Consider the following 12,560-nt stretch of genomic DNA (forward strand, 5'->3'; position numbering starts at 1 on the left):
ATTGCATCCATGACTGGTTTCTAACCGCACTCTGTGGTTAATCAGCTTTAACACTGACCATGAGTGGTTAAGATATCAGCAGTCTTATCTGGAGCAGGGCATTGAATAGTTTTAATGAACAGATTTTCTCACTTTCCATATTTAGTGCTGTCGTTTGGCCCATATTCCTCCAAACCATGAACCTGTCCAAATGTCTTTTAAACATTGTAATTCTACCCGCCTCTACCACTTCCTCTGGCAGCTCCCTCCATAAAACCCACCACCCTCTGTGTGGAAAAGTTGCCCCTCAAGGTTCCCATTAAATCTTTCCCCTCTCACCTTAAACTTATGCCCACTAGTTTGAGACTCTCCTGAGAGAAAAGAAAGTGACTATCTACCCTAGCTACGCCTCTCATGATTTGATAAACCTTTATAAGATCACTTCTCAGCCTCCTTCACCCAACATCAGCAAGTTGAAGGAACTGATTGTGGATTGCAGAGAGGGGAAGTCGGGACAACACACACCAGTACTCATTGAGGGGTCAGCTGTGGAAAGGATGAACAGCTTCAAGTTCCTGGTCATCGGCATCTCAGAGGATTTATCCTGGGCCCAACACACGGATGCAATCACAAAGAAGGCACGCCAGCAGCTCTACTTTGTTAGGAGTTTTAGGAGATTTTGTACGTCACTAAAGCCCCTTGCAAATTTCTACAGGTGTATGGTGGAGAGCATTCTGACAGGTTGCATCACAGCCTGGTATGGAGGCTCCAATGCACGGGATCACAAGAGGCTGCAGAAGGTTGCAGACTCAGCCAGCTCCATCACAGGCACAACCCTCCCCACCATCGAGGACATCTTCAAGAGGTGGTGCTTCAGGAAGGTGGCATCCATCACTAAGGACCCTCACTACCTAGGGCATGCCCTCTTCTTGTTACTACCATCAGGGTGGATGGTAACCCACACTCAACGATTCAGGAACAGCTTCTTCCCCTCCGCCATCAGATTTCTGAACAGTCCATGAACCCATGAACACTACCTCGTTATTCCTCTTTTGCACTACTTATTTATTTTTGTAACTTATATGTCTTGCACTGTACTGCTGCCGCAAAACAACAAATTTCACGAGATATGTCAGTGATAATAAACCTGATTTGGATTCTGAACTCCTGGGGGAAGACTCTGATTTTATCCAATCTATCCTTATAACTCAAGCCTTCCAGTTCAGGCAACATTCCTGTGAACCTTATCATCACCTTCGTTGGGTCTCAGACCCTGCAGGCCCAGGCTCTTCAAGTACTCACCCAAGTACAGTTTAAATGTGGGGCGGGATTTTACATTGACTGCCCTTTCACATCCCACCACCCTCTGGAAACATTTTTCCTCATCTGCCCTCCAACCCTTCCCCCAATTACTTTAAACTCCTGCCTCCTTGGTTTTTGCCCCCTCTGCTGAAGAGATTGCTCCTCCTATTCACTCCCTCTAGGCTCCCTGTAATTTTATTCCCCTCATTTAAAGTATCTGCCTCCACTGCTCCAAAGAAATCAAACGAGCTTTTCTTGTGGCTACAATTGTCCACTCATGTCGAATTCGGTCGGAGAGAAGACTCAAAAGGCCACTGTTCTCGTTCAATCTCTTTATTACTTGATCCGAGGAGAGAGCAGCAAGCCAGGCACCTACATCCCGGACCGGGTGGTCTCTGAGATACATTGATCTACATACATTCTTATACGTTTTCAGAGGTGCAAACAATTACCACACAAGGACTGATCATGCATTAGTCAGGCAACATTGCACTTATTTTTTACATCGTGATTGGTTACAAAGGAATTTACTTAAAAAAGTTACTATTTCTACAAAAGCTATAGTTCCTTAATCTTTTCAGACCATCTTGTTCCACCAATTATCTTTGTATACATAAGGTTTCTCATGGTGGGCTCAGGGTCAGTTTAGTGGAGCAAGAGTCAAGTCTGCAGACTTGCTGAGACAAGAACTGATTTTACTGCATAATCATATCTCAAGGCTGAAGAAAACTAGCTGAAGTAAGCAAAATCTCTGAAGCAAAGCACTACAAAGCAAAGCACAGCTATTACAGCCATAGTGATGTACCCTTAAATTCTCTTTTCAGGGCTCACAATCTTTTACTCTCCTAACCTTTCATTATACCTTATACACATTCTCACTCAAGGCAATATCTTAATAAATCATCTTCTGTACCTTCTCCAGTGCATGTTATCTACACCTCTGCCTCTTGTACAGGTGAACAACAAACTAATATTTCTATCGTTCCTTTTTACTTAGAACATCCCAAAGGGGTTATTGTTTTTACCTGTACTACATCAATGCACTCTGTACTAACTCAATGTAACTGCACTGTGTAATGAATTGACCTGTACGATTGGTAGGCAAGACAAATTTTTCATTGTACCTCGGTACAAGTGACAATAATAAACCAATACCAATACCAATATCAATACAACCAATGAAGTACGTGACTGCTATAATGTATGTAAGACTGTTGTCAACTTGGACATGGCAAGTGATAAGTGACCAGATAATTTTGTCTGGTGGTAAAAGCAAGCAAAAATATTGGACATCACAACAGGGAGAACTCCCGTCCTCTTCTTCAAAACACTGCCATGTATCTTTTCTATCCGACTGAGAGATCAGCCAGAGATTGATACCGTGTCTTAATGATGGTATCACCAGCAATGCAGCACTCCCTCAGCATTGCACTGGGGCATCAGACTGATGGGAGGTAGCCAATGCCAGAGAGTCATAGAGTTATACTGCATGGAAACAGGCCCTTTGGCCCCAAATTGTCCATGCTGACCAGGTTATCTACTTGAGTTGGCCCCATTACCCCGTGTTTGACCCATATGGAGGGATATGGATCATGTGTAGCCGGAAGAGATTTAGTTTAACTTGGCGTCATGTTTGGCACAGACATGGTGGGCTGAAGTGTGCTGTACCGGTCTATGTTCTGTGTTCTATCCCTCCAAACCTTATCTTTCCGTGTGCCTGTCTAAATGTCTTGTAAATGTTGTAATTGTACCAATTCCTCTGGTAGCTCGTTCCATATACCCACCACCCTCTGTGCGAAAAACTTGCCCCTCAGATCCCTCTTAAATGTTTTCCCTCTCACTTTAAACATGTTTTAGACTCCCCTATTCTGGGGAAAAGACAGTGACCATTCACTTTATCTTTGTCCCTCATGATTTTATAAACCTCTATAAGGTCACCCCTCAGCCTCCTACACTCCAGGGAAAAATGCCCCAGCTTGTCCAACCTTTCCTTATAACTCAAACTCTCCAGTCTTGGCAATATTCTCCCATATCTTGTCTGCATTCTTGCCAGTATAATGACATCTATACTTTTCCCCAGGCGATCAGAACTGCACACAGTTCTCACCAACATTTTATGCAGCTGTAACAGTGGTAAGCTCCCAGATTGCTCAGGTACTCAAGAACCTGAACCTCATTAGCAAATGTCAATAGGGAAAGATTCCACCCTGCTGTAAAATTCAGTTGTTGGATTTGAGACACTAATCATGTTGGATTCAATCATTGTCAACACTCTTAATTAAACACACACAACAGAGGACTTGGAAATTACTGGGAATTTCTAAATTTAAGCACGATCTTTAATCATAATATATGATTCATCAAGAATGTGATGTCTGACCTAAGTTTAGACTGAAGATCAAAGAGCACAGTAGCGTAGTGGTTAGTGCGACGCTATTACAGCGCCAGTGATAGGGGTTCGATTCCCGCCGCTGTCTGTAAGGAGTTTGTACGTTCTCCCGTGTCTGTGTGGGTTTCCTCCGGGTGCTGCGGTTTCCTCCCACATTGCAAAGACGTACGGGTAGGTTAATTTGGGTTTAAAATGGGCGGCGCGGACTCTTGGGCCGGAAGGGCCTGTTACCACGCTGTAAATAAAATTATTTAAAAAATGCTGGGAATTTGAATGCTTGGTCTCTACCATTTGTTCTTTCAAAAATGCTCCCAGTTTTTCATTATCTAACACCCCTCCCCAGCTTGGGCTGCAGTTGTCGATCTCCATGTCCCAAAGTGAAATTTTAGTCTCTTGTTTCTCTTATTAATTATTCATTGCTTGGAAAGTAATGTATCTTCCAGTGGAGCTCTCTGGATAATGAATCTGCACACGGTGCATAATCAGGCAAGGAGTGGTGTACAAAGGGCGAGGCACATGCAGTATTGCTTTATGAAACTGTCGTGTGGAAATAGAAAAGTCCAGTGTGTTGGCATCAATCAGCACAGCAACCACTACATCTTCGAAAGGCTAGGGTACAGTCAGTTGACAGAAATGATCCACAGTTGACTTATCATTACTTCAGGCACAAATTTGAGCAGCAGAAATGAGTTCAGATACTGTCAGGGAGAAAGATTTGGAATAGGACAAAGACATGGCTGATCTATATCTTAACTCTTTGCTTCCATAACCCTTAACTCCTTTGCCTAACAAATGTTTATCAATCTTTAACAACTTACCCCAACCTTAATAGCTTTTGGGGGAGAGAGCTTCAGATTTACATTGCCCTTAGACACACAATATACGGTATAGACAGCAGGGCAGGCCAATCAGCATCTGGAAACCAGACGGCCTGAGTTACAGGGAAAGGTTGGCCAGGCTAGGTCTTTATTCCTTGGAAGACAGGAGAATGAGGGGCGACCTTACAGAAGTGTTTGAAAATCATGATAGGCGTAGATAAGGGGGATGGTAACAGTCTTTTCCCCAGGGTAGGAGAGTCCAAAACTACGGGGCACAGGTTTAGGATGAGAGGGGAAAGATTTAAAAGGTAGATCTGAAGGGCAACTTTTTCATGCAGAGGGTGGTATGTGGAACGAGCTGCCAGAGGAAGTGGGTGACGCAGGTACAGTAGTATCATTTAAGAAGCACTTGGATAGGTACATGGAGGGGTGGGGCTTGGAAGGATATGGGTCGGACGCAGGGAATTGGGACTAGATGGGAGGGCACTGTGGTTGGCATGGACTGGTTGGGCCGAAGGACCTGTATCTGTGCTGTATTGCTCTATGACTCTATCTAATAGCTGTTCTGCCATTCAGTAAGAGCATGGCCCATATTTCTACTTCCTTGTTACTCCATAGCCCTTGATTTCCCTAATATCCAACAAATGTGCTCAGTGACTGTGCCTCCACTTGGGCAGAGAATTCCAAAGTGTCACTAAGCTCTGGGTGAAGAAATTTCATTGTCTCAATGCTGAACAATTGGCCATTCCAGACCCCACAACCAGGAGAGACACCAACTCTGAATCCACCCTGTCAACCCCTGTAAAAAAATGGGTGTGTTTCAAGGAGATTGCCTCTCATTCTTCCGAATTCCAGCCAACACAACCTCAGCTTCGTTGATCTTTCTCACAGCACAGGTAATGTGTGAAGAAGGGTTTCCTGACATCATCTCTGAACAACAATCAGCAGGTTGAGCAGCATCTGTGAGGGGAAAGAAATTGTTGATGTTTCGGGTCCAAACCCTGTAACGTCAGCGGTTCCTTCCCCTCCCCCCCCCCCCCCCCCACAGATGCTGCTCAACCCACTGAGTTCCTCCAGAAGATGGTTTGTTGCTCCAGATTCCAGCATCTGCAGTCTCCTGTGTCTCCATCGCCTCTGAACAGCTGGCTCTAGATTTTAGGTGTTGCTCCTTTGCTCTAGAGTCACCCAGTTGAAGAAATAAATTCTTTCTCCCTACTGGTACCAACTTCTTTTATTGATTTAAACATCCACTGAATCCTCTACACTAAAAAGAACATATGCCAAGTCCTTGCAACTTGTCCTCATTTTGGCCAATTAACATTCTAACCAGGAAACTTAATGGCAATAGATCCCTCAAAGTTGGAGTGAAAGTTAATAGGGTGGTTAAGAAGGCTTATGGAGTATTGCCCTTCATTAGTTGGGGTATTGAGTTCAAGAACCATGAGGTAATGTTGCAGCTCTATAGAACTCTGCTTAGACCACACTTGGAGTATTGTGTTCAGTTCTGGTCACCTCATTATAGGAAGTTTTAGAGAGGGTGCAGAGGAGATTTACCGGGATGTTGCCTGGATTGGAGATCATGTCTTATGAGGGTAGGTTGAGTGAGCTAGGGCTTTTCTCTCTGATTAGGGGAGATGTCAGAGGTAGATTTTTTTACACAGAGAGTGGTGGGTGCCTAGAACACACTGCCGGTGGTGGTGGTAGAGGCTGAAACAATAGGGACATTTAAAAGACTGTTAGGTAGGCACATGTAAGTCATAAAAGATGGAGGGTTATGGGCTGTGTAGGAGGGAAGGTTTAGATTGATCATGGAGTAGGTTTATATAGGTCAGCACAACATTGTGGGCCGAAGGGCCTGTACTGTGCTGTCCTGTTCTATATTCTATGAATAACAGCAGAAAATGCTGGAAACACACAGCAGGTCAGACAGCGTCCGTGGAGAAAGAAACAGTTAATATGTTTCAGATCAAACATGGTCAATGCTGCTCCTCTCTCCATAGACGCTGCCTGACCTGCTGAGTGTTTCAAGCATTTTTTGTTTTTGGGTCCGGTTTCCGGCAACTGCAGTTTTTGATTAACAGGCCGACTGGGTCTACTTAAGAGAGATTAATTTTATTTTTTTAATTTAAAGATTTAGTTGTAAAATTCATATGGTTCTTTTCAAATCTCTCTCTACCACCCCTCCCTCTCATCTCTCCCTACCTCACCCCTCCCTACCTCACACTTGCAAGAGGCAGCACATGTAGACAGAGTGGTGAAGAAGTTTGGCTTGCCTACGTTGGCCAGGGCATTGAGTATAGAAGTTGGGATGCCACGTTACAGCTGTACAAGGTGTCGGTGAGCCCACATTTGGAATATTGTGCGCAGTTCTGGTCGCCCAGCGATAGGAAGGGTGTCATTAAACTGGAGAAGGTGCAGGAAAGATTCATGATGATGTTACCAGGACTGGAGGGCTTGGGTTATAAGGACAGGCTGGATAGGCCGGGATTTTTCACTCTGGAGCATAGGAGGCTGAGGGGTGACCTTATAGAGATTTATAAAATCACGAGGGGCATAGATAAGGCGAATAGCCAACATCTTTCCCCCAGAGTAGGGAATAGAGGGGAGTAGAGGGCATAGGTTTAAAGTGAGAGGGGAAAGATTTAAAAGGGACCTCAGGGGCAACTCTTTCACGTAGAGGGTGGGTTGGTATATGGAACGAGCTGCCAGAGGAAGTAGTAAAGGCGGGTACAACTACAACATTTAAAATGTGTTTGGACGGTTACATGGATAGGAAATGTTTAGAGCGTTATGGGCCAAATGCAGGCAAATGGGACTAGCTCAGTTAGGCAACTTGGTTGGCATGGACGAGTTGGGCAAAAGGGCCTGCTTCCGTGCTGTATAGCTCTATCACTCTATGACCCCTCCCTATCCCTGTCATCTTCTCCAGCTTTAAAGTATCTCCATGCTCCTCGAACTTTGCTCTTCTCATCATTCCAAAGTGTAACTGCTCTGCTGTTGGTGACCACACTTTCAGCTGTCAGTCCCCAGGCCCAGAAATTCCCTCTTTAAACTTTTCTGCCTCTCTATTCCTCTTCTTTCTTTCAAACCTCCCTCTTTGACCAATTGACTTAATACCCTTATGTGGCTTGTGTTTGATAGTCACTCCAATGAAACAGTTGATCACATTACCATGTTAAAGCTGCAATACAGTTTGTTGCTTGTTTGGACGTTTTTTTAAATAGGGAATTAAGACATAGAACGTCCTCTCAGAAACAAAATAATTTTTAAAGGGAAGTGAGTAAATTTGCCAAAAAAATTAGGACAACAATACTCTGGGAAGGGGAGAAAGGGATATAAGTGGAGAGACACGAGACTTCAGATGCTGTAATCTGCACAAGTCCATGTGTGCACAGGTGCAATAGAAAACTTACTTTTTAAAGAATTTTTATTTAAAGAATTTTATTTACAGCGTGGTAACAGGCCCTTCCGGACCAACGAGTCCGCACCACCCATTTTAAACCCAAATTAACCTACCTGTATGTCTTTGGAATGTGGGAGGAAACCGGACCACTCAGAGGAAACCCACACAGACACGTGGAGAACGTACAAACTCCTTACAGACAGCGACGGGAATTGAACCCCGATCGCTGGCACTGTAATAGCGTCGCAGCATCACAGGCACAGAGCATCAGATAAGCAACATTTACAAGAAAAACATGAACACAATTTTTACAAGAAAGAACACAATTAGAATTTTAAAAAAATCGAAGTCCATTTTAGTGCAAAGTGATCAAAGTTGTCATAGTGTTGCTAAACTGTAGTGATTAGGGTTGCGCAGGTTGGCTCAAGAACCGGTATAAGGACTATAAGTAATCGGGCAGCTATTTCAGACGCCAGTGTAGACATGAAGAATTGAATGTTTTCCTTAAAGTCTGCTTATCCCAAAGGGCTGGTCCAGTGGGTTGTATGCTTTGGACTTACAGATATTTAAAAAATTTTTAATTACTCTTTAAATTCTTTATTCAAGTGGTTAAACCGTGTAATTTTGTTATGAAGTGAGTAGCTTTGTGCACTACTTTTGCACTGTAAGAGGAGATGTCCTTTGAATGTAATGTTAAACAGAGGCCCTCTCAGATGGATGTAAGCATGTACAGGAACTTAAATATACAGGGGTTCCCTAGGTTCCAGATCACCTGACTTAAATTTGACTTTATGCAAATTCTCCCAGACATTTTTAAAGTATTTTTAAGATAGTAAATAATAATAATAAAATGTTTAATTGTATCCATTAATGATTGGATACAGAGTATATTCCATTAGTTTAATTATGGGTAGTGTTAGGGTGAATATTTGATAAAGTGAAAAAGTTATAGCTTGTGTATGCAGAGTGATACAACATGGGTAGCTATAGAAAATGGACGCTTCTGATTTACAGAGAAATTGGTTTACAGACAGCTCTCCGGAACGGAACCCTTACATAACCCGGGACTTCCTGTATTGGGTTTTGAGGAGCAGTTTCATTCATCCTTTATGTTGAGTGGTGAATGTGTGCAAATAAGTTTAACAACATTTTTTAGGTGGCTATTGTAGTTGTGTCCCTGTCTGTATCCTTGTGCACATTCCTGGTGGATGTAAAGCTCTTAAAATACTATTAGAAGAGCAAGGATGTTTTCTCCATGTCCTGCACAAAATATTTATCTCTCATCAATTCAAATAATGTGAACCCTAACATCGGCACAACATCGTGGGCTGAATGGTCTGTTCTGTGCTGTACTGTTCTATGTTCTATGACTGTACATAAGGGCTTAAATTAAACAGAAAATGCTGGAAATACCCAGCAGGCCAGTCAGCACCTGTGGGAGGGAAAACAGCAAACATTTCAGGTCAGAACCATTCACTGTTTCTCTCTCCACAGACGCTGCCTGAACTGTTGAGTGGTTCCAGCATTTCCTGTTTCTGTTTCAGATTTACAGCATCTGTGGCTTTTGATTTTATTACATTAAATGGTTGAGAGAGCGTAAGAGAAATTTAGACAGTTAAAGGACAAGGCTATAGTGCAGGGTAGACAAATGGCTAAGAATATTCAGCGTGTGTCAGGAAGGCGGAAAGGATGGAAGGGAGAATCATAGCAGGGCTAGATGGCGCAAAATCAAAGGCTCTTCATTTGAATGCACGTGTTATTCATAAGAAGACAGATAAATGAATTGTACAAATGGAAAGTCTTTTTTCCCAGGGTGTAAATCTCAAAGAGAAGAGGGAATAGCTTTAAGGTGAGAAGGGGAAAGTTTAAAGGAAATTTTTTTACCCAGAGAGCGGTGGGTGCCTGCGACTCGCTGCCAGGGCTGGCGGTGGAAGTAGATGCAATAGCAACATTTAAGATGCATTTAGACAGGCGCATGAACAGGCAGGGAATGGAGGGATAGAATGCACATGGAGGTGGATGGGGTTAGTTAAATTTGGCATCATGGCCGGCACAGACATTGTGGGCTGAAGGGCCTGTTCCTGTGCTGTACTGTTCTCTGTTCTTTTCTCACTGAAACATAATATTCCTATGAGCTTGACAGGGTGGATGCAGGGGTGATATTTCCTCTGGCGCAGTGTCTAAAACCAGGGGCTACAGTCCCAATGGTAGGAATCAGCCATTCAGGATTGAAGGATGAGGAGAATTTTTTTTCACCTAGAGTATGGAATTTCCTACCCAAGAGATTTGTAGAAGCTAAATCATTTCTCACACCGTGATGGAGAGCAATAGGTTTTTAGAAATGAATGGAATGAATGAATTTGGGGTCAGTGCAGGAAAGTGGTGCTGAGAGAAAAGATCGTATTGATTGGCAGAGCAGGGATGAGGGGCTAAGTTGCTTCCTCCTAGTTTTACTTCTAAACCTGTTCTTGGATAACCAGCTCTCCGGTCATTTAACTCGTTAGTGTCTGAGGGATCTTGTTTTGGCTGCCGTGTTTAATGGCGACGAGGAGTGAGGTAGGTCGGCTGGTTGAGCGGTGTCACAACAACAACCTCGCACTCAACGTCAGCAAGACCATGGAATTGATTGTGGACTTCAGGGAAGGGAAGTCGGGAGAACACACACCAGTCCTCATTGAGGGGTCAGCAGTGGAAAGGGTGAGCAGCTTCAAGTTCCTGGGTGTCAACATCTTGGAGTTTCTATCCTGGGCCCAACACATTGATGCAATCACGAAGAAGGCACTCCGGCGGCTCTATTTCGTTAGGAGTTTGAGGAGATTCCGGATGTCACCAAAGACCCTTGCAAATTTCTATAGATGTACGGTGGAGAGCATTCTGACTGGCTGCATCACCGCCTGGTGTGGAGGCTCCAATGCACAGGATCGCAAGAGGCTGCGGAGGGTTGTAGACTCAGCCAGCTCCATCATGGGCACAACCCTCCCCGCCATCAAGGACATCTTCAAGATGGTGCCTCAAAAAGGCAGCATCCATCACAAAGGACCCTTGCCCTCTGGGACATGCCCTCTTCTTGTTACTACCATCAGGGATGAGGTACAGGAGCCTGAAGACCAACAATCAATGATTTAGAAACAGCTTCTTCCTCTCCACCATCAGATTTCTGAACGGTCCATGCACCCATCAACAGTACCTCATTATTCCTTTTTTTTGCACTGTTTACTTATTTTTGTAATTTATAGTAATTTTATGTCCTTGCACTGTACTGCTGCTGCAAAACAACAAATTTCACATCGTGTAAGTCAGTGATAATAAATCTGATCCTGATTCTGATTCCAAGGTAGTTAATTGGCTACAAAATACATTGGTCCTTCTGAAATTAGCCAGCCAGATAACTTTGTCAGGGCATGACACTCAATTTTAGACATCATGGGTTGGCATCCCAGGTCTGGTCATCTGTCAGTGTGGATATGTTCGCAGGCTGGGCTGCAAACCATTGTCAACTGCTCAGTGGTGCAGTAGCTGTTCCCTGTGATCATGTGGGTTGCTCTAGTTTCCTCCCAAAGGATGTTCTCAAAGTGCCCTTGGATAAGATAAGATAAGATATCTTTATTAGTCACATTTACATCAAAATACACAGTGAAATGCATCTTTTGTGCGTAGAGGGTTCTGGGGGCAGCCCGCAAGTGTCGCCACTCTTCCAGCGCCAGCATAGCATGCCCACGACTTCCTAAGCTGTACGTCTTTGGAATGTGGGAGGAAACCGGAGCGCCCGGAGGAAACCCACGCAGACACGGGGAGAACGTACAAACTCCTTACAGACAGTGGCCGAAATTGAACCCTGGTCGCTGGCACTGTAATAGCGTTACGCTAACCGCTACACTACAGTGCCTGCCCCTGAAAAACCACATGGTCACAGGGAGAACGTGCAAACTCCACACAGATGGTCCATGGGGTCAGGATTGGACCCGGGTCTCTGGTGCAGTGAGACAGCAGCTCTAAAGTGTAACCGCTACCAATCTGAGGGAAATTCCTGGTCCATCAAGGCTCAGAAGAAAAGGAGCCTGCAAGATGGAAAGTGTTGTAGAACAGAAGGACCTAGGGCTACAGGTACATCGTTAGTCACAAAGTGGAGTCACAGGTAGACAAGGTGGTGTACAAGGCGTTTGGCACGCTTGCCTTCATCAGTCAGGGCACTGAGTACAAGGGGTCGGACATCATGTTACAGCTGTATAGGATGTCGGTGAGACCTCACTTGGAATACTGTGTATAGTTCTGGTCACCTGGATGTAGGAAGGATGTCATTAAGCTGGAAAGGATGCAGAAAAGATTCACCAGGATGTTACTGGGACTGGAGGGCTTGAGCTATAAGGAGAGACTGGACAGGCTGGGACTTTTTCCCCTGGAGTGTAGGAAGCTGAGGGGTGACCTTATTGAGGTTTATAAAATCATGATAGGTGTAGATAAAGTAGAGTTGGAATTGGAATGGGTTTATGATCGTCACATGTACCAAGGTACTTTGAAAAATTTGTCATGCATACCGTTCATACAGATCAATTCATAGTACATTGAGGTGGTACAAAGGAAAACTAACAGAATGCAGAATAAAGTGTTACAGTTACAGAGAAAGTGCAGTGCAGGCAGACAATAAGGTGCAAGGTCATAATGAGGTAGA

This window comes from Pristis pectinata, chromosome 8 (genome assembly GCF_009764475.1).
Source record: "Pristis pectinata isolate sPriPec2 chromosome 8, sPriPec2.1.pri, whole genome shotgun sequence".
Taxonomy (NCBI): domain Eukaryota; kingdom Metazoa; phylum Chordata; class Chondrichthyes; order Rhinopristiformes; family Pristidae; genus Pristis; species Pristis pectinata.